This window comes from Prionailurus viverrinus, chromosome D3 (assembly GCF_022837055.1).
Source record: "Prionailurus viverrinus isolate Anna chromosome D3, UM_Priviv_1.0, whole genome shotgun sequence".
NCBI classification, from domain to species: domain Eukaryota; kingdom Metazoa; phylum Chordata; class Mammalia; order Carnivora; family Felidae; genus Prionailurus; species Prionailurus viverrinus.
The window spans coordinates 31,799,180-31,822,892 of record NC_062572.1 but is presented as its reverse complement, the minus strand read 5'-3'; the positions used below and the strand labels follow the sequence as shown (position 1 = coordinate 31,822,892).

General features: G+C 41.8%; 1 long non-coding RNA gene across 1 annotated transcript in view; it reads right to left on the bottom strand.

The window, feature by feature from the left end:
• Positions 1–18,445: 18,445 nt before the first annotated feature.
• LOC125149228 (uncharacterized) overlaps positions 18,446–23,713 on the bottom strand; it is a 33,250-nt gene continuing 27,982 nt past the window's right edge. Inside the window, exons 2-3 of the long non-coding RNA XR_007145859.1 lie at positions 21,995–22,242; positions 18,446–18,555 (exon numbers count right to left, since the gene is read on the bottom strand). This is a non-coding gene — a long non-coding RNA (uncharacterized LOC125149228). The remainder of the gene's footprint in view (positions 18,556–21,994; positions 22,243–23,713) is intronic.

The window sequence follows — 23,713 nt, the reverse complement described above, 5'->3', positions numbered from 1 at the left end:
CTATTTAAAAAAATGAAAACGAGGGGATGGAGAAAAATTTATCACGTTAAAAGAAAAAGTAGCGATACTTTTGTTAGACAAAAGAGTCCTTAAAACAAACACTGTGGGGCACCAGGGTGCCTCAGCCATTTGAGCGACCGACTAGGTCTTGGCTCAGGTCATGATCTTATGGCTGGTTGCTTTGAGCACCATGTTGGGCTCCAGGTTGACAGCATGGAGGCTGCTTGAAATTTTCTCTCCCCCTTTCTATGTCCCTCCCCAACTCTGTCTCTCTCAAAATAAATAAACTTAACTGAAAACAAAGACTGTAGCAAGAGCCAAAGAATGTTACTATACCATAGTAAAGGGTACAATACAATAGGAAGATCTAACAATTGTAAATATTTATGCACCCACCATGAGGGCACTCAAGTACATAAAACAATAACCAAAATAAAGGAACTAATTGATAATAATACATTAATAGGGTAGTTTAACACCCCATTTACATCAATAGATCTTAACAAAAAAATCACCAAAAAATACATCTTAACAGAATATCACCAAAGAAACAGTGGCTTTGAGCCATACAGAGAAAGACAGATAACATATGTGTTCACTCTTATGTGGATCCTGAGAAACTTAACGGGAACCCATGGGGGAGGGGAAGGTGAAAAAAAAGAGGTTAGAGTGGGAGAGAGCCAAAGCATAAGACACTCTTAAAAACTGAGAACAAGAGGAGAGGGAAGAAGATGGCAGCGTAGGAGGACGCTGGGCTCACCGCACGTCCTGCTGATCACTTAGATTCCACCTAAACCTGCCTAAATAACCCAGAAAACCGCCAGAGGATTAGCAGAATGGAGTCTCCAGAGCCAAGCGCAGATGAAAGGCCCACGGAAGAGGGTAGGAGGGCGGCGAAGCGGTGTGCGCTCCACGGACTGGCAGGAGGGAGCCGGGGCAGAGGGACGGCTCGCCGGCCAAGCAGAGCCCCCGAGTCTGGCTTGCAAAAGCGGAGGGGCCGGACGGACAGAGTGTGTTCCGACAGTAAGCGCAACTTAGCGTCTGGGAGGTCATAAGTTAACAGCTCTGCTCAGAAAGCGGGAAGGCTGGAGGACAAAGGGAGGGAGAGCTGCTGAGCCCCCAGATGACAGAGCTCAGTTTGATGGGGAACAAAGGCACTCGCCAGCGCCATCTCCCCCGCCCATCCCCCAGCCAAAATCCCAAAAGGAACCAGTTCCTGCCAGGGAACTTGCTCGCTCCGAGCAAACACCCAACTCTGTGCTTCTGTGGAGCCAAACCTCCGGCAGGGGATCTGACTCCCTCCCGCTGCCACAGGGCCCCTGCTGAAGTGGATCACCTAAGGAGAAGCGAGCTAAGCCTGCCCCTCCTGCCCCCGTGCACCTTGCCTACCCACCCCAACTAATACGCCAGATCCCCAGCACCACAAGCCTGGCAGTGTGCAAGTAGCCCAGACGGGCCACACCACCCCACAGTGAATCCCGCCCCTAGGAGAGGGGATGAGAAGGCACACACCAGTCTGGCTCTGGCCCCAGCGGTGGGCTGGGGGCAGACATCAGGTCGGACTGCGGCCCCGCCCACCAACTCCAGTTAGACACCACCACAGAACAGGGGAAGTGCCCTGCAGGTCCTCACCACTCCAGGGACTATCCAAAATGACCAAACGGAAGAATTCCCCTCAGAAGAATCTCCAGGAAATAACAACAGCTAATGAACTGATCAAAAATGATTTACATAATATAACAGAAAGTGAATTTAGAATAATAGTCATAAAATTAATCGCAGGGCTTGAAAACAGTATAGAGGACACCAGAAAATCTCTTGCTACAGAGATCAAGGGACTCAAGAATAGTCACGAGGAGCTGAAAAGCGCTTTAAACGAAATGCAAAACAAAATGGAAATGACGACAGCTCGGATTGAAGAGGCAGAGGAGAGAATAGGTGAACTAGAAGATAAAGTTATGGAAAAAGAGGAAGCTGAGAAAAAGAGAGATAAAAAAATCCAGGAGTATGAGGGGAAAATTAGAGAACTAAATGATACACTAAAAAGAAATAATATACGCATAATTGGTATCCCAGAGGAGGGAGAGAGAGGGAAAGGTGCTGAAGGGGTACTTGAAGAAATAATAGCTGAGAACTTCCCTGAACTGGGGAAGGAAAAAGGCATTGAAATCCAAGAGGCACAGAGAACTCCCTTCAGACGTAACTTGAATCGATCTTCTGCACCACATATCATAGTGAAACTGGCAAAATACAAGGATAAAGAGAAAATTCTGAAAGCAGCAAGGGATAAACGTGCCCTCACATATAGAGGGAGACCTATAAGACTCGTGACTGATCTCTCTTTTGAAACTTGGCAGGCCAGAAAGAATTGGCACGAGATTTTCAGTGTGCTAAACAGGAAAAATATGCAGCCGAGAATCCTTTATCCAGAAAGTCTGTCATTTAGAATAGAAGGAGAGATAAAGGTCTTCCCAAACAAACAAAAACTGAAGGAATTTGTCACCACTAAACCAGCCCTACAAGAGATCCTACGGGGGATCCTGTGAGACAAAGTACCAGAGACATCACTACAAGCATAAAACACACAGACATCACAATGACTCTAAGCCCGTATCTTTCTATAACAACACTGAATGTAAATGGATTAAATGCTCCAACCAAAAGACATAGGGTATCAGAATGGATAAAAAAACAAGACCCATCTATTTGCTGTCTACAAGAGACTAATTTTAGATCTGAGGACACCTTTAGATTAGATTGAGAGTGAGGGGATGGAGAATTATTTATCATGCTACTGGAAGCCAAAAGAAAGCTGGAGTAGCCATACTTATATCAGACAAACTAGACTTTAAATTAAAGGCTGTAACAAGACATGAAGAAGGGCATTATCTAATAATTACAGGGTCTACCCATCAGGAAGAGCTAACAATTATAAATGTCTATGCGCCGAATACCAGAGCCCCCAAATATATACAACAATTACTCATAAACATAAGCAACCTTATTGATAAGAATGTGGTAATTGCAGGGACTTTAACACTCCACTTACAGAAATGGATAGATCATCTAGACACATGGTCAATAAAGAAACAAGGGCCCTGAATCATACACTGGATCAGATGGACTTGACAGATATATTTAGAACTCTGCATCCCAAAGCAACAGAATATACGTTCTTCTCGAGTGCACATGGAACATTCTCCAAGATAGATCATATACTGGGTCACAAAACAGCCCTTCATAAGTATGCAAGAATTGAAATTATACCATACATACTTGCAGACCACAATGCTATGAAGCTTGAAATCAACCACAGGAAAAATTCTGGAAAACCTCCAAAAGCATGGAGGTTAAAGAACACCCTACTAACGAATGAGTGGGTCAACCAGGCAATTAGAGAAGAAATTTAAAAATATATGGAAACAAACGAAAATAAAAATACAACAATCCAAACGCTTTGGGACGCAGTGAAGGCCGTCCTGAGAGGAAAATACATTGCAATCCAGGCCTATCTCAAGAAACAAGAAAAATCCCAAATACAAAATCTAACAGGACACTTAAAGGAAATAGAAGCATAACAGCAAAGGCAGCCTAAACCCAGCAGGTGAAGAAGAGAAATAATAAAGATCAGAGCAGAAATAAACAATATAGAATCTAAAAAAAACTGTAGAGCAGATCAACGAAACCAAGAGTTGGTTTTTTGAAAAAATGAACAAAATTGACAAACCTCTAGCCAGGCTTCTCAAAAAGAAAAGGGAGATGACCCAAATAGATAAAATCATGAATGAAAATGGAATTATTACAACCAATCCCTCAGAGATACAAACAATTATCAGGGAATACTATGAAAACTTATATGCCAACAAATTGGACAACCTGGAAGAAATGGACAAATTCCTAAACACCCACACGCTTCTAAAACTCAATCAGGAGGAAAGAGAAAGCTTGAACAGACCCATAACCAGTGAAGAAATTGAATCGGTTATCAAAAATCTCCCAACAAGTAAGAGTCCAGGACCAGATGGCTTCCCAGGAGAGTTCTACCAGACGTTTAAAGCTATTCCAAGAAACAGAAAGGGAAGGAAAACTTCCAGACTCATTCTATGAAGCCAGTATTACTTTGATTCCTAAACCAGACAGAGACCCAGTAAAAAAAGAGAACTGCAGGCCAATATCCCTGATGAATATGGATGCAAAATTCTCAATAAGATACTAGCAAATCGAATTCAACAGCATATAAAAAGAATTATTCACCATGATCAAGTGGGATTCATTCCTGGGATGCAGGGCTGGTTCAACATTGCAAATCAATCAACGTGATACATCACATTAATAAAAGAAAAGATAGGAACCATATGATCCTGTCAATCGATGCAGAAAAGGCCTTTGACAAAATCCAGCACCTTTCTTAATAAAAACCCTTGAGAAAGTCGGGATGTAGAAGGAACATACTTAAACATCATAAAAGCCATTTATGAAAAGCCCACAGTTAACATCATCCTCAATGGGGAAAAACAGAGCTTTTTCCCTGAGATCAGGAATATGACAGGGATGCCCACTCTCACCACTGTTGTTTACCATAGTGTTGGAAGTTCTAGCATCAGCAATCAGACAACAAAAGGAAATCAAAGGCATCAAAATTGGCAAAGATGAAGTCAAGCTTTCGCTTTTTGCAGATGACATGATATTATACATGGAAAATCTGATAGACTCCACCAAAAGTCTGCTAGAACTGATATATGAATTCAGCAAAGTTGAAGGATACAAAATCAATGTACAGAAATCAGTTGCATTCCTATACACTAACAATGAAGCAACAGAAAGACAAATAAAGAAACGGATCCCATTCACAATTGCACCAAGAGGCATAAAATACCTAGGGATAAATCTAACCAAAGATGTAAAGGATCTGTATGCTGAAAAGTATAGAAAGCTTATGAAGGTAGTTGAAGAAGATATAAAGAAATGGAAAGACATTCCCTGCTCATGGATTGGAAGAATAAATATTGTCAAAACGTCAATACTACCCAAAGCTATCTACACATTCAATGCAATCCCAATCAAAATTGCACCAGCATTCTTCTTGAAACTAGAACAAGCAATCCTAAAATTCATATGGAACCGCAAAAGGCCCCGAATAGCCAAAGGAATTTTGAAGAAGACCAAAGCAGGAGGCATCACAATCCCAGACTTTAGCCTCTACTACAAAGCTGTCACCATCAAGACAGCAAGGTATTGGCACAAAAACAGACACAAAGACCAATGGAACAGAATAGAAACCCCAGAACTAGACCCACAAACATATGGCCAAGTAATCTTTGACAAAGCAGGAAAGAACACCCAATGGAAAAAAGACAGTCTCTTTAACAAATGGTGCTGGGAGAACTGGACAGCAACACGCAGAAGGTTGAAACTAGACCACTTTCTCACACCATTCACAAAAATAAACTCAAAATGGATAAAGGACCTGAATGGGAGACAGGAAACCATCCAAACCCTAGAGGAGAAAGCAGGAAAAGACCTCTCTGACCTCAGCCGTAGCAATCTCTTACTCGACACATCCCCAAAGGCAAGGAAATTAAAAGCAAAAATGAATTACTGGGACCTTATGAAGATAAAAAGCTTCTGCACAGCAAAGGAAACAACCAACAAAACTAAAAGGCAACCAACAGAATGGGAAAAGATATTTGCAAATGACATATCAGACAGAGGGTTAGTATCCAAAATCTATAAAGAGCTCACCAAACTCCACACCCGAAAAACAAATAACCCAGTGAAGAAATGGGCAGAAAACATGAATAGACACTTCTCTAAAGATGTCATCCGGATGGCTGACAGGCACATGAAAAGATGCTCGATGTCGCTCCTCATCATGGAAATACAAATCAAAACCTCACTCAGTTATCACCTCACGCCAGTCAGAGTGGCCAAAATGAACAAATCAGGAGACTATAGATGCTGGAGAGGATGTGGAGAAACGGGAACCCTCTTACACTGTTGGTGGGAATGCAAATTGGTGCAGCCGCTCTGGAAAACAGTGTGGAGGTTCCTCAGAAAATTAAAAATAGACCTACCCTATGACCCAGCAATAGCACTGCTAGGAATTTACCCAAGGGATACAGGAGTACTGATGCATAGGGGCACTTGTACCCCAATGTTTATAGCAGCACTCTCAACCATAGCCAAATTATGGAAAGAGCCTAAATGTCCATCAACTGATGAATGGATAAAGAAATTGTGGTTTATATACACAATGGAGTACTACAGGGCAATGAGAAAGAACGAAATATGGCCCTTTGTAGCAACGTGGATGGAACTGGAGAGTGTGAAGCTAAGTGAAATAAGCCATACAGAGAAAGACAGATACCATATGTTTTCACTTTTGTGTGGATCCTGAGAAACTTAACAGAAACCCATGGGGGAGGGGAAGAAAAAAAAAAGAGGTTAGAGTGGGAGAGAGCCAAAGCATAAGAGACTGTTAAAAACTGAGAACAAACTGAGGGTTGAGTGGGGGTGGGAGGGAGGGGAGGGTGGATGATGGGTATTGAGGAGGGCACCTTTTGGGATGAGCACTGGGTGTTGTATGGAAACAAATTTGACAATAAATTTCATATATTGAAAAAAAATACTGTTAGACTCTTTCTTAGGAATGACAGTAGTCATGGCCACAAGAGGGAATATTGGAGGAACACTGGTGTTTCATGAAAGAATGACAAATTGACAGTTTTCAGAAAGGTCACCAAATGTAAAGAAAACTATTTGGAAGGGTGTGGGTTCTTTATGGACAAATATGGTTACGTTTAGCAAAACGAGAAGAGGTGGGATTCATGTAAACAAAACACAATCTAATGATAGTTTTCTTCTAGAAACCATTGGAAACACATATTGCACACTGAGATGCATGGGGCTGGTGAAGTGCTTCTATTACAAATTCTAGTTGACATATTTGCAATAGCTCAAGAGCTTACAAAATATTTGCCTTATGAGTCTGAGTATGTTAGGTTTCAGGAATGGGAAGCTGCCAAGATTCTGAGATGAGAGTAGGTGATAAGATAAAGACTGAAATAAAAGACTGTGTCATCTTATTCATGTGAGGAATTAAACAACTAAGTGAAGAAATCCCAGGTATACGTCTTCAGTACCCACCAATGTGCTGTGAGGCATTTCAGCAACTTATTTTGGCCATAAAAGACCAAAGTGCTGATTATTTTGTGATAGTAATCTATTCTTATAAAACAATGAGAAATGTGGATGACATTATTCCAGGATTTGTCCTCTCTAGCCTGACAAGTGTCTCTTTGATTGAAGTGCCAAGAATCACATTTCAGATGATACATATTAATGATACAAGCCAATAGGACATGGCAAGTATAGCACAAGCTGTTATGAAATGTAAGGGGAAGGATTATCCAGAACTCTCTATTGATCAGGGGAAATTATTCACTCCTGAAACCAAGTGTACTCTCCTTGGAAAGGCTTATGATGGCAAACCTCACAAAGGCAAACCGAACTCAGATGTCTACTCGCTACACCTTGGATCCCTACAGTGTAGGAGAGGTGACAGCTGAGACAGAAAGGCACAAACACATTGCTCAATGATACGTTGTGGAAGCTGAGACTGATAAAATATGTGTCCACTCAGAAGATTATTTTCCTGTCAGCATGTCCAGCTAATATTTCAGCAATACTTTATATGGGGCTGATGACACGATGGAGAAACATAAATTACTGGTGCTGAACTTCAGTGGTACAGTAACAGCCATAAGCCAGGATGTTAGAGAAGTGAAGATTGGTGATCATATTGCCACCTCTTTTCCTATTGTGGCATCATCAAAGGTCTTAATTCCTGACATCGTGTGTTTTCACAGCAAAAAAGTTTCCAGTTAGAAATGTACCATGTACATCATACTTTATAGTAGCTGGGAAAATTCTCACCCAGATATTACCAAATGCCAACTGTCTCTCCATACTTTAGGTTATGTCCCCACAGCCAGGGTCAGTACTAGCTGATGTGCTGACCTTGGCCGCTAGGGAAGTAGGTTGGAGGTGGGGTGCTCTTCTCTCCCTCTTTGCTCTTCTATGGCAAAAGGTAGAATGCTACCAAGCACTTATTTTTCAGTCACCTCTAGAGAAACTCTAGAGTGTTTCTTCAAAGAAACACTCACTGGCCTTCCTTGCTTCTAGATGCTGTCTTCCTATGTGACCAATGCCAGTCTGCATTCTACAGCAATTACTGCATAATGGTAACAATCATGCCCAGATCCACATTCTAAATCTTAGCCATCATGCTAAATAGGCTTCCCTGATAAAAGTCTGCATGCAAGGATTTCATAAGAACTGAAGAAAAACCCATGAAGATCTTCAAGGATTCCATCAGAAACACACAAAAAAAGTGGCCTGGAATTCTGGACAGTCATACTGGGAACAATTAGATTATAATATCCATGATTATAGGTTTTGGCAAAGCCAGGCTGGCCATATGGTAGTACCAGATAAATGTAAATGGCTATTTGCTAAGATTTTCCATTAGATAACCCATCATGGTAGGGACAAATTGGCTGTGATACAAAATAAACATTGATGGGGACACTTTTTTTGGTAACATTTATTTATTTTTGAGAGAGAGAGAGAGAGAGAGAGAGAGAGAGAGAGAGAGAGAGAGAGGAGGGAGGAGGGGCAGAGAGAGAGAGAGAGGGAGACAGAATCTGACACAGGCTCCAGACTCTGAGCTGTCAGTACACAGCCAGATACAGGGCTCAGACCCATGAACCATGAGATCAAAACCTGAGCCGAAGTCGGACACTACTGACTGAGCCACCAAGGTGCCCCATGATGGGGACACTTTGTAAGGAGGATAGAGGATATGGACCACTCATGTCACACCTGTAAACTGATACAATTCTGGAAAAGCAGAGAATTGTGAGTCATGGACTCGAACCATGTCTAAGAGACCCCTTGAGCATCTCCAAATGAATTTCCTACAATTTCCTCCTTTTATAGGTGTTGAATATCTGTTAGTAATGCAATATATATCTGGGGGTGGGGAGGAACGTATTGAAACATTCCCCTGTAAAAAGGCCACAGTACTCTCCAAGGGTAAAAAGTATCAGATTTTATGTCCCTTATCTTACATGGGTAATTCTGACTTATCTATCCATTGATAGGAACACATTTTACTGGGATAGTTATTTGCGAATTGGGCAAGGTTTTGCCTCTTACTTAGAAACTTCATGGGCCTTATCATCACTGATTGATTAGAAAAACAAAAGGAACAAATGGAATATTAAAGCCAAACTATCAGTCACATTTAGCCTCCTCCTCTCAGCAAATCATGGATTGTTTCCTTATGAGACTGATAATATTTCTATCCATACTTGGTTTCAACCCTTCATAAGCTGATATAGGTAAGTATTGTAAAGGACTACACACTGAGTCCTTTCATCAACAGTGACAGATTTATTTTCCTTGCCAGTTATTTGATACATTGTGCATAACATAAGACAGAGTGATTGGATGTTGTGCAAAAGACACCTGAGAAACACTTTCTATGAAACTTGCTGGAATGATTTCCAGGTACTCTTGGCTTCCATTACAGAAACTAAATCACAATCAATCGATCCTTGGAAACATATTTCTCAACTAAAACAACATCACTGGTCATCTTCAAATGCAATAACTAGGAGAGTTATAGCCATTATGGATCCTAAACTTAGGTTCTTAAAAGCACCTCCAGAAGCACACGGTCCTTGGAAGTCAACTACTGACTGAAATATTCTTGGAAGCATATACCTTCCATTCAAGATCATTGCAAACAAGATCCTCCTAGATGAATGAAACCACTGATTGTCACACTCTCCTTGGCATATATTTGCTTTTGACTTTCTTGGCCACAGTTTTCCTTTTAATAAGTGTATGATTATCCAAGTCTGTATTAGTTTATTTTTTCTGTTGCCAGTAACTAATTACTTACTTAAGTCTAGGCTTTATTAGAGACACCCTCCAACATAATCCGATCATTTGGCTCTCCCAAGCTATTACTAGCACAGCACATTTGAAGAATTATTGGATATATCTCCCATGCCAAGTTTTGGAAAACCCAAACAATGGCCAAATCTGCTACTAAAATGATTTCCAATAACAATAACATATAATCTTAAGAAACGATGGACTTGTATCTTTTGACAACATTAAAGACAGAGTTGCTACAATGATCTTAATGTACACACTATGGCTCAAATTGATAAAGACTGGCTTAACCATTGGTGGTTTTCTTGGTAGCAGTACTATAAATCAGACATTTGAGACCATGAGTCATTCAAACTAAATGAACAAAAGTTAAAAATATTCATGCCTAGAACTAACTGAGCATAGTATGAAGGTATATTACATCAAAATGACCAACACATAAGTGAAGAAAGATATTCTCACATTAGAAGAAATAGATATAAATATCCTTGTAATATAACAATGACTTTGTCACAACACTGACACAAAAGATCAACTCCCTAGTGTGCTTCTAGGTTCTATTTCCTGTGAGAAACCAGACTTGTCAATGCTAATCCAGGGCCAAAACTAGTTGTTGTATATGGAGCTAATAGTTAGCCCATTCCAAGTGCATGGCTCCCAACCTCTTGGGAGGACTCTCTCTCCTTACAAAGGATGTAAAGGGACAAAATCTTCCCTGGAGGTATAGGCGATAAAAGGAAAAACAGACTCCTGAGCACACTGATTCCATCCATGTAGCTGGGCAACTGGAGAAGTCATCAAATATTTGTCCTTCACGTCAGCAGACCTAATAGACAATGCAGCTCATGCTCAGGGGCACACCGAATCCGGCTGTTGTCTTTCGCTAAAGATATTATAGATCTTAGTATCAGCTTTAGCGTTCTTTTAAACTGGAAGGTGTCTTTGCCATTGCCAGCACACTTTATCGTACCTGGGTTAACACCGCCAGCAAGAGGGAACAAGCCGCATTTTAAGAAAAAAGAAATAAAAAGGCAACTTGATACTAAGATAGACTCAGGTAGGTGTGGGATTTGTTTTATTGGCCAGTGCTGGAAAATACTGGGCCATGGTTCTGGAGTATCTTTCAGGTACTTTTTTTTAATACCTTTTTTTTTTTTTTAAATAAATGAGGCTCCAAGCCCCGCCTGGAGCCCAACGTTGGGCTTGAACTCAGATCAAAAACTGAGCTGAGATCAAGAGTTGGACACTTCACCTACTGAGCCACCCAGGTGCCCCAATACTTTTTTTCTTTAATAATACTTTTATATGTCTCATAATCAGTATCTGCTGTCCAGAATCTTAAATGTTCATGCACAGACACTATTCTGCCAATGGATCAACAGATGATACGAAGACAAAACAGGATAAAATCATGCTGATTGATTCTCGAACTGAGAACCAGCCCTCTACAAACAAAACCTCACTTCAAGGGGAATCAACAATAGTGATGCAATGTGGACAATTCCTGCAGCTTTGGCTGAGAGGATGTGGATGGGGATACTAAGGATGAGCGGTTCCTATGCTTTGTTTTTGGCTACGGCAGAAACTAACCACCAGAACTGGTTTGAAACCTGTCTCACTCGATTAATGACAACTTTACATCAATAAGCACATATCTGAGAACTAGCCAATCAGTGGCAGCCCCAGGCTTCTGGAAGCCAGTAAACCCAAACAGATGTACTCCAGTAACTACACTATCACAGATAAAGACCAGCCAATCTCTAAATACTCTCTCTACAGTCAGTAGATCTTTACACGTCCAAAATCCCATTGAAGATCAGCTTTCTGCTTTGCTAAAAGAGACCATTCCTAACCAGGACAGCTCTTTCCCTTGCTTTGCAAGGGATAAATTCAGTTTTTTGTTTATTCCTTTGACAGAGTGTTGGATGCAATGGGAGTGAACCTCTAGCCAAAGTATCTTCAACCTTAATGCTTCTGCCTTGAAGACCTGATGCCTATTATGGGAGATGAAAATACAATGATTAACAGCCTTCTTTGTTTTCCTCTTCTTTGTTCTCCTTTTCTTCTTTAAAATTTTCTTCATAAGTTTTTTATGTTGATTTATTTTTGAGAGAGAGAGAGAGCACGAGGGGGGGAAAGGAAGAGAGAGAGAGAGAGAGAGGGAGACACAGAATCTGAAACAGGCCCCAGGCTATGAGCTGTCAGCACAGAGCCCGACGTGGGGTTAGAACCCATGAACCACACGATCATGACCTGAGCCGAAGTCAGATGCTTAACCGACCGAGCCACCCCAAACACCCCTAAAATTTTCTTGTGTGTAAAAATTATACCTGGTATTACAAAAAGTAAGTTGAGGAATGGAAAGAAGGAAACGAAGGTCAATTGCAAATCACACTCTCATGAAGAATTACTGTCAGTGTTTTGACATCCTTTTACTCTTTTGTAAGCAACTGTCTTTATATATATATAATTTATATTTATATAATGTATAAATATTGTATATGATAGATATTTTTCTAGCTTTATTGAGGTATAACAGACCAATTATCTGTTTAGATTTTTATTGTGAACTTATTTTTTATTATAAATAACTTGTGATGTTTTATGGATATGTATTAATTTCATTTAACAAATATGTGTTGACAATTGGCTTTGTGACTTATGTGAGGTACTGGGAACAGAGGCATGAAGAAGATCAACATGATAAAGGACCTCGTGGGTAGAGAGTCCGGCAGGGTTTATATACAATACGTGAGGCACAGGCAACAGGATGACTGCGGATTGTAATATCCACTGTGACAAATAAGAAAACAATGTAATGCAACAGAGTAATTAAGGTATGTAAACATGCTACTTTCACTAGGAACAACCTGAAGGAGAAGAAGACAGCCAGCCTGAGAAAGGGCCAAAGAGCCTGAGAAGAAGTTTTTGAAGTAAATGGAGAAAGTGCAGAGATCTGGGGTAAGAAAGAAGCAGGAAAAAAAAAAATCAGGGGCGGAGCCCAATGTGGGGTTCGAAATCAGGAATCATGAGATCATGACCTGAATCGAAACCAAGAGTTGGATGCTTAACCTGCTGAACCACCCAGGTGCCCACTTTTTTTTTTTTCTTTTTAACCCATACATTGAGAATCATTGCCAAGTGTTGGTTCCAGGGATGGGGGCTGTGCACTTGCATACACAGGCATGTTTTTCATCACGCTAGCAGTTGATTTAGTTTGGCCATGTGTTCTTTTAACTTTAAAATGTATCTTTATAGACTTTACCATTGCAGCTGTTTAATGCTTGCTTCAGATTTCTTCTCCTTGTACCACTAATGTTTTACATTGAAAATCATCACAACCCTACCTTGTGGACTTGTTTAGCTAGTGAAGGTGCAACCAGGGCGTATTCTCTATTCTCTTAAGACTCTCTGGAAGACAGTCAAGGCTTTCCTGAACTTCCTACCTATCTGGTACTTGGAGATAAAAACCAAATAATTGGCCACTTTGCTTTACTTTTGTTTTGCTTATAATTTCAGGGATTCTATGTTAAACTCCATAATTTTGTGGGACAAATAGAGGCTGTTAGGCTAGCAGTGATACAACTGTGAGATCCAGACTCATTCCAATATCTGGAGGCTGCATTTTCTAGACACTTTCTAGAACGTGTCAGAATTATAACCATCTCTTTGCTTCTGGAGGTGAGAGCAGGAAGTGTGTCTCTCCCTTGACTTTATAAAGGCAGTCAGTTTTCTGATTGTGTAAATAATTATAATTTTATAGAAAATTTTTGGAGATTAAAAAGAGAAAATAAAAATCATTCATCATGCAGTCACTTAAAGACAGTTGTTATTACCATTTTTGTGTATTCTGTTTTGGAGTGTAGGGTTTTGATGCATATTTTTAAAGCCATTGGGATCATTGTATATAGACAACTTTGTATTTAGTTAAGGTTTGAGGGCTTTGGGTTACATAGGAAGTTACAGATATTTCATCCATTTCTGTTTGTGTATCAGGGAGAAAATAATATTCAGACTTGGCTCTTGTAGAGCCAGCCATGAGGATTCATGTCTTTAGAAGTTTGCAGTGGCCTATTGTGTGCGATGTGATTGTGATATTTTTTTTTTCTTCTAACTTCTCATGACCCCTGGCAAACACTTAAAGTCTTGGGCAATGTGAGATTTTGACATTGGTTAGTCACTGTAATTATGGCCACTTTGACTACAGGGAAGTGGCTATTTATATAGCCCGTGTTACAGATGTTGGTCTTAAGCTAATAGTGGTTGGTCCTGGTACCTAGCAGAGATTGGCTTTAGAATTTGGATTACTACAGTTTTATTCTGAATGACACTGGTGTTTAACAGCCTTACAGGGTCTCTGCAGACAGTGGGCCGTTGCCGTCTCAATAACAAGTGCTTCTGAAGCAAGGGATTCATTCAAAAGGACAAGAGCATCTTGACTGGGGATAATTATTTACTGTTTTTACAAGTTGACTTTCAACCAGATCTCAAGGCCAAGAATTTAGTGCAACTAAATTATGTGTGTGAGCCTAAGAACTAACATGTAAGTAAACTTTTTTTATTTTTGAGAGAGAAAGAGAGAGAGAGAGAGAGAGAAAGAGAGAGAGAGAGAGAGAGAGAGATGGGGAGGGGCAGAGAGAGAGGGAGAGAGAATCCCAAGCAAGCTCCGTCCTGTCCGTTGTTAGTTCCGAGCCCAATGTAGGACTTGAACCCAACCCACAAAACTTGAGATCCTGACCTGCGCTGACACCAAGAGCCAGATGCTTACCACCCAGGTGCCCTGAGTCTGCTGCTATTTCTATTCTCACTGTTCCCATCAATAATTGTACCAGGCAAGTAGTGCAAATTTGTATATTTACTTCCTAGTCCTATAAAGTACAAATGTCTTTACTATTGAAGTATATTATTAAATTTAAGCATAGCTATTTAAATTACTATATCAACTTAGACTAGGAGGTCCTTTATGCTAGCACAAATGCATATCACCCAAATATTATCACTTATGAGGAGATTCCTTTAGAGTCTTCATGGACTGATGTGGCCATGGATGTACCAGATTGCATTTATAATGTGGAGGAAGGTCTGCTTCTGCTTCTCCTGGCACCATTTTGTATTCAAAGTAAGGATGCATATGAGTCAGCTCTTGGCATTTTCCTTCAGTCTGGTATATAAGATGTGGGGCATTTGGGATATTTTGGCTCGTGCTCATCTTATTTCTTTGGTCAATCCAAATATTTCTGGGAAGAAGTATTTTAACGCTTCTTACGGCACTGTGTTTTCTGGAAGTCCACCTGCACTTTCATGGACTCTTAAAAATCAAATCACATGCTGTTTCTGGTGTTTGGAAGCATCTCTCAAAGACATTTGCTGATTACCATGTTAATGCCTAAAAAATGTTTTAGAGCTTTTTTCTATGAGTGCATTACCTTAGCATTTGGGATTTAGATCTGTCTCCAATTCAAAGATCAAAGTATAATCATGGGAACTATTTTTTCAGGAAATTAGATTTTCCTGGCTGAGATAGCAACGAGTCTGATTGTCAAGGAAAATTCTACACATTAACAATATTCTAAAGGAGGAATCAAGAGTCTTTATCTGGGTATTTCAGAACACTGAGGGAAATAATTGTTTAAGGTGGGCCTGATTTTGGCAATGATTGTTTAAAATATTGAAAAAAGGAAGATAAAATTTTTACTTTTACTCCTTTATAACCACAAGATGGCACCATTTTCCCATTTTTTAAAGTTTGACACTGCTGTTTTTCATTTTTTGCATTTTTTTCTAAGATTACAAGCTGCTGGGTGATGTTTGGTTATAACTTTCCCTCAAATATGGGCCCATAGATTATAAGACTTAGAGTTCCTGCATTAAATAAGAATTTGTAGGTAGAATAAGATTTGTAATTTTCATTGCTTGCAACAAAGCTTCAGTGTGGAGGGAGTGACTAATGAATAAGGTGGAACACTGCAGTAATTTTGCTCACAAATGTTAAATTACAGAGTAAGTTTCAAACTTAAAGCCTCATATTGGCAATTTTATTAGCATTTTCTCATACAAAGTCGTATCTATGACTACAAACCAGCTACTAAAAAGCAATAAATACTAGAAACCTATTTACATGCTTCAGGATCTGGCTATATGTCTTGTCTGTGTTACCATAATTCTAATGCATTTAAGAGTTTGGATGGCCAAGACCAATAATCAAAGTATATTGTATCTAATTGCTTCCTGCTAGCTTTTGTAGATTATCCAATAAATAAAATTGGGATTTCTCAAAATGCCTACAAAATAGATTTGGGCTAAACATTCCACAATCACATTTTCTATGAGGTTGCTTTTAAAGAAACTTGAAGTTGTGACATCCTTGTTAGACTCTAAGCCCTGGCGACCTTGGATAGGGCCCAGAAGATGGTGAGAAGGCATTGACAAAGCAGGTCTGTTAGAATTGTCTTCCACATTAGTTTACAAGTGTTACAACTGTTCCAAAGGACATAAAGCAGAAATGAAATTTTTTCATTCAACTGAAAAATCCACAGATAACCTGGCTTCCAGGAAGGTTGGATTCTGGGCTCAATATCATTAAGGCTTGACATCCAGCCCCTCCATGCCTCTTCTCTGCCTTGCACTGGGCTGGCTTTATATTCAAGCTTCCCCGTCATGGCCACTGGGACTTAGAGTCTCCCTCTTCGTGGCAAAATGACTACATCAGTTCTAGACTCAGATGAGTTCAAGATTTAAGCCTAGCGGGAACACAAGACCCTTTACTGAGAGATCTGGGAATCACACATATGCCCACCCAAGAGCCAAGCTCCATGGGTAGGGGAATGTGGATCTGAGACATATGGTCCACCAGTGGAGCAGTGGTAGAACCCACTCAGAGTATGTGGACTAGATTGAGAGAGGAGTAATCTCCAGACTGAAATAGGGGACTGTTATGAGAATGGGTGCGGTGACAGGATCTTACTCTTGAACCGTCTTACATGGCCCTGAGCCTAAGGTAAAGCAGTACTGGATGCAGAGGAGATCTCTATGCTTCTGAATATATTTTGTGGAGGTATCAGTTACCTAGACTTCTGCATACCTGTGTGTCCCCAAACTTGCTTACTTCCTGCCAAAAAAACCCTCACCTTTCCAGAATACCATTCTGTGTTTGGTATAATTTAAGTGCTAGATATTACCTCCTGGACTTTTAATGCTTTAATTCAAAAAATGACCAATAATATTGAGTACTTCTGTGCATGCCTGTATGACTTATTATGTTGTAAACTTATTATGTGGAATGTGTTTTATCCATCTCTGTGACTGATGTTAGCTCTCAATACATGTCAGTAAAATGAATGAAGGAATAATAAAGATTTAAAACTTAAGGGAGATGGGACCAGCAATTTGTGCTTTTCAGAGCTTGGAAACATCTGCCTCTTCTGACAAAGAATCCCTAATCTTCCCGCCTAATTATAGATCTTCAAATATTATAGCATGTGGTGGTTAAGGCCAATACTGCAGCCCATATGTAAAAGTCACTACTGAAGTATTGTTTTGGTGCTTGTCAAATTGTATTTGCTTATCTGGGCCATGTTAATCCTTCTTAGTTATTTCGTTCATTCTTTAGAGGTAGTTGAGGACAACATTAGCTACTTACTACACTCTCAAAATAATTTGGGGCAGAACAGTATGTGTTCTCTAAGTTTTTTTTTTTTTTTTTCTGAATCAGAGGATGAACTAATAGCTTTGCCAGAGAAAGAGAAAGGGCTGCATAGGTGAAATGTGATTACGTGCGATTACTGTCAATTGTGGGTATTGAATGGTCCAGTCCTGGTAAAGAGAGGAGAGGGAGTGAAGTGTGGTTGGTTCCATTTAAGGTTAGATTAGTGAGAAAGTGTCCGAATGTATCTAATTGAGAATAATAAATGGTATCAGATATGGTCTATAATTTACTCAAAAGGTTTAGAGAGGAGATAATGTTGCCCAAATATATACAAGGGCCATGTCATTTTTAAATCATATTTTCCTTAGTATACAAATGCTGTGATCCACTTAAGTGTGTGCATAATGAGAATTCACAAATGCTGTCAAGGCAAATGCTACGATGGTGTATTCGTCAGGCTCTGGGCTGATGGCTCAGAGCCTGGAGCCTGTTTCCGATTCTGTGTCTCCCTCTCTCTCTGCCCCTCCCCTGTTCATGCTCTGTCTCTCTCTGTCCCAAAAATAAATAAACGTTGAAAAAAAAAATTTTTTTTAAAAAAAAGGGGCGCCTGGGTGGCGCAGTCAGTTAAGCGTCCGACTTCAGCCAGGTCACGATCTCAAGGTCCGTGAGTTCGAGCCCCGCGTCAGGCTCTGGGCTGATGCCTCAGAGCCTGGAGCCTGTTTCCGATTCTGTGTCTCCCTCTCTCTCTGCCCCTCCCCTGTTCATGCTCTGTCTCTCTCTGTCCCAAAAATAAATAAACGTTGAAAAAAAAAATTAAAAAAAAAAAAAAAAGAGTCACACCCTTAACCGAATGAGCCACCCAGGTGCCCCAACAAATGTCATTTTTACAAATCCATAAAAATCCTACCTGGTTATAGAGTCTCCCTCAGCATTCTTATCTGCTCCTAGAGAAGAAAGCAAAATACATGTTAAATCAACAATCAAAAATATAGGAAATTACAAGTGTATGGCTAACGATTTGTTCAAAAGTATTCCTTTGGGACCACACCTGGAAACCACACTACACTGAATGGTAATTATACCATTGGTAGGCTTAAAGCACTAAGAAATCTTACCTTCTCCTCTATATTGGCCAAAAGCAAGAACGGGTTTTATCAGAATTTGACACCTACGGGTGAACTGATGTTTACAATGACCATCACTGACCGACTCTATGACACTGGAGGAAAATGGTATCGTTAGGTGAATGTTTATCCTAAGCTGACAATGTCAAACTGAAACTAGCATGATTTTTCTGGACTTCCACTACTAGAGGAGTTAAAAGAGAGTGTGTTTATTTTCTTGTAACACGGCAGAACATCCCCAGCTCTTCAGCAGACACGGTTCAGTTTTAGGACGAAACACCCCCTCACAAAGTGTGCTCTATAGCTATTGTACTTTGCAGCATGGCCAAACCACAGCAAGCAGACTCTCCCTGGCGTTATTTCCAATGGGAAGTTAAGGAAGAAGGATTTGGCATTCCAGTTTGATAAAGTTCTAACCTCTTGAGACTGTCTCCTTCCATTGCTAGAGAGTCTATCTAGACCCACCACATATCACAGAGCAGAATGATCCCAATGTGAGTGCTATGTAGTGGTTCATGATGTCCCCGTTAGGTGACACACATCTAGAGAAATTATGCTTTCTTCATGGAAGGCATAGGTCATCAGATCCTCTACTGCTGAGCAACAAAACAAAACAAAGGGCAAGGAATATCTTGAATGCCTACATTCAATTACTGGGGAATTTTAATTTTCTAAACATTCAAAGATATCCACTGTATGATTCTAATTATATGACACTCTGGAGAGAGGAAGACTATGGAGGTAAGGGTTGGGGTGAATGTAGGGATAAAGGGGCACAGCACAGAGGACTTTTAAGGCAGTGAAACTCTTTCACACGATACCACAAAGGTGGATTCACATCATTACACATTTGTTAAAACTCATAGAATGCATAACACCAAGGCTGAACACTAATGCAAATTAGAGACTTTGCCTGAAAATAATGAGTTAGTGTCTGTATAAAATGCTCCACCATTGTCACGGTGCCTGGGTGGCTCAGTTGGTTCAGCGTCCAAGTCTGGATCTGAGCTCAGGTCATGATCTCACAGTTCATGGGATCAAGTCCTGCATCGAGCTCTGTGCTGAAGGCACAGGATTCTTTCTCCCCTCTCTCTCTGCCCCTTTGCTGCTCACACACATGCATGCTCTCTTGCTCAAAATGAAACAAAGATTTGAAAAAAAATGCTACTAAAAATGGACCACGGTCGTGCAAGATGTTGACAACAGGGGAGTCTAGGCGTGTATGGGAGCATGGTATGGCATATGGAGACTCTCTGTACTTTCTATATATTTTGCTGTGAACTTAAAACCGCTGTAAAAAGTAAGGCTTATTAAATGTAAACAACAACAACAACAACAACAAAACACCGTATCCATTGAAGCTACTCTTACCATATATTAACACATGATACAGTCACCTTGAAAATTGAGATAGAGATCAAAGTAACACAATAGGGGTACTGTCTCCCACATGGAAATATATGAAAATACATAAAGCAAAACACAAAAATACAAAAGTTATTTGTATATTTACGCAAGAAAACAATTGATGAATATGATCAAATATCTTACAAGTATAAACAGGGATTCAGCACTTTATGAATCAAACCTGGATTTTCCATATAATTAAGAGATTTTATTCTAATTTTAAATCAAACATCATTATGTTGATCGTATCTAAGAATCATAATGAAAGCTTAATCACATAAGAAAAAGATTATAATGACCTATTATTGTCCTAGTAATTTTTGTACAAATACCTACTTCATATGGATGATGAAACTGAAACCAGTACCATGGTAACCATCATATTACTTGCTAGTGAAATAAAATTTTAAGACACCACCAAAAATTAAGTGAGGGCAATAATTCCTATGCAGAACAGAATTCATCCAGCAGGCCAAATATATCTCACTTTAAAAAGAAACTTGGGGGGCGCTGGGTGGCGCAGTCGGTTAAGCATCCGACTTCAGCCTGGTCACGATCTCGCGGTCCGTGAGTTCAAGCCCCGCGTCAGGCTCTTGGCTGATGGCTCAGAGCCTGGAGCTTGTTTCCGATTCTGTGCCTCCCTCTCTCTCTGCCCCTCCCCCGTTCATGCTCTGTCTCTCTCTGTCCCCAAAAAAATAAATAAACGTTGAAAAAAAAAATTAAGAAAAAAAAAAAAAGAAACTTGGGGGCACCTGGATGGCTCAGTTGGTTAAGCGTCCGACTTCGGCGCAGGTCACGATCTCATGGTTCATGGGTTCGGGGCCCGCATCAGACTCTGTGCTCACAGCATAGAGCCTGCTTGAGATTCTCTCTGTCTCTCTTCCTCTCTCTCTGCCCTCCCTCTGCCCACACATTCTCTCTCCAAATAAACTTAATTTTTTTTTTTTTGCCAACGTCAGCCAACAAACAAATGGCAGAGGAGGGATCTGAACCCAGGTCTGCCTGGCTGCAAAGGGGCTAAACTGACAGCAGTGGGCTCCCAGGTCACGGCATGTGCTCCCATGGGTAGTGCCTCCAGTCATCTGGATGAAGCTGAGGGCCGACCAGGTCTCCTCGCTCTGGCCTCTCCTCGGGGCCAAGAGCGCGAGAGGGGAGATACAGCACGTCCTCCATTGCGAGACACTCCAGTCATGGAATGAAAAGGTTTTCAGGCAGAAAGAAACATCCCTGCTTATACATACACATGGATTAGAAGCTGAACCCTGACTGTGGGGACACGTAAAACATGTGTCTGCAGCCATTGTGGAAGGACAGTTAAGAACCTGGCAGCACGGTTATTTATTTCTGGAATCTTGTGAGCACAGCTGGTTCAAGGATACAAGTCAAGCTCCGAGCCCTGGGCCTGCCTCCTCTGCTGAGCCAGCTGGACATGATCCCTTAGGATGGATCAATGGCTCCCGATTCCCTATGTCTTTAAAGCCCATCCATCCTCCCCCTTCATTTGGCAACAGCCACAGGCAGGGTGAGGAAAGGGTGCAGAGTCTGTCGACACATGCGAGACCAATGTCACTAGGGGGATGGGTAGCCGTGAACTGAGCCCACACGAGGGGAAGACAGTCCCTCCAGCGTCAGCAGTGACTAACTCTTGCTGGGTACACAGGCCATTCTTCCTTTCTTCTCTCGACTTCTCAGTGGTTCCAAATTCCCTCACAGAGCCCCCCGGGAATCCAAAAATAACTTCAGAGTCACAAAGTCAAAACACGGTGTGAGAATCCTTGCACAAAGACGCCACTCCCCCAAGGCAGCCCACAGAGAAAGAAGCCCCTTTCCAGGTCAGGGTCCATGGACTCACCACAGAAGGAGATGATGTGGCTGCTGTCCTCGTGGACGAACTTTCGTGTGACTGCCTCCTCCATGATCTGCTTCACCTGGAAGGGCAGAGGCAGTTGGACGGAGAGACCCAAATGCGACCCAGGGTGTGGTCATCCCCAAGGGCCGTGTCGTCCTTCCTGGCCCTCTGAGGCCATCTGGGGTGCTTTGATAACTTCTCTCCTTCCATGCCCTTCTCATGGCGCCTTCTGCAAGTCTGAGGCCTGTGGCCTGTGAGGAGAGCATCATGTTTTACTGAATTATTTCTTCAGGCTCTCTACCTGGCTGGTTCTTCTCAGGTGTCACACGAAATGTCATCTTCCTTGAGCCCCTTATCTGACACAGCCCTCCCCTGACACCACTCACACCCCGTTACAGTCCCTTCTGGGTACATATGCTATTCCTGTCCTGTTTACTTGCTTACTATTACCTTCTTCTAAGATATAAATTCCCTGAGGCCAGGGCCTCACCTATCTTGTTCACTTCTGTATCCACGGAGACTAGAACAGTGCCTGGCACATAGCAGGTACTCAATAAATATTTTTGGGAGGAAGGAGAGAAGGAGAGAAGGAGAGAAAGAAGGAAGGAAGGAAGGAAGGAAGGAAGGAAGAAAGAAAGGGAAACAAGTATATAAAAGTATCAGGAAGGTATAGTGATAAATCAGGCCTGGAATCTAGCAGCTCTGGGTTCCAATCCCTGCTCAGGCACCTACCAGTTGGGTCTGTGATCTCAATTTGGGAAACCGAGGCTCAGCAAAGTGAAGCAAACTTGCCCAGAGAAGTAAAGCTGGCCCAGAGCAGACACCGAATTCCAGGCTGTCTGACTCCCTGGGGGTGTGTTTTCCTACTATCCTCACACACTCAACAAATCTTTTTTGAGCGCCCCTGATGCACCAAGAGTGAGGGACACAGTGCTGAAAGGGCAGCCGTGCCTCTGCTCACAGAGATGACTCTCCAGTGGCCTGAACACCCTTCTGCTTTGCTGGATTCTGGCCCCCAGTCTGCCCAGCGTCACCATGGGGCTTTAGCCATGCATTTCTCCTCTCTAGAGGCTCAGTTTCCCCACCTTGAGGTTGAGGAGGCCAAGAGAGATGACCTCAAAGGCCGGTCCCAGCTCTGCATCGCCAGGGCTGCGACATGGGGTAACAGGAGCAGTTCTGAATCCAACCCCCTCCATCAGCAGCCGCTCCCTTCCTGGCTGCCCCGTGGCCTACTCGGCCTCAGCCAGGCCAGCTCAGCAGTGCACCCACCGGAGAGCGATCGCAGGCTCTCCATGCCCCTCTCCCCTTCCTTGCGGTTGCCTCCTGGAGGGGAAAACAGAACTCAGAGCATCCCTGGCCATGCCCTGCAGTGTCTGCCCCACACAACCGAGTCAGCACTCACCCCGTGAACAGCGCTGACCTCTGAGCTCAGCGGGCTCTAAGCTGGGCTTCACCAGCAGCATTTCCAAGTCTGAAAACTACCTAGCCGAACCCCTGGAACCGGCCCTGTTTACAGGTGTGGAAACTTGAGGGTCGGGAGGCAAACTGGCCTACTGAAGGCCACAAAGCTAGGAAGCCATGGCTGGACTTTTGGCTTAGGACTTTTTTTTCCCCACATCTCAGCTCCAGCTGCCATATCCTGGCCACTGTGGCTACTGATTGTGTTTCCAGTCAAATCACATCACCTCTCTGAACCTTAGTTTTCTCGCTGGGTAAAGGGCG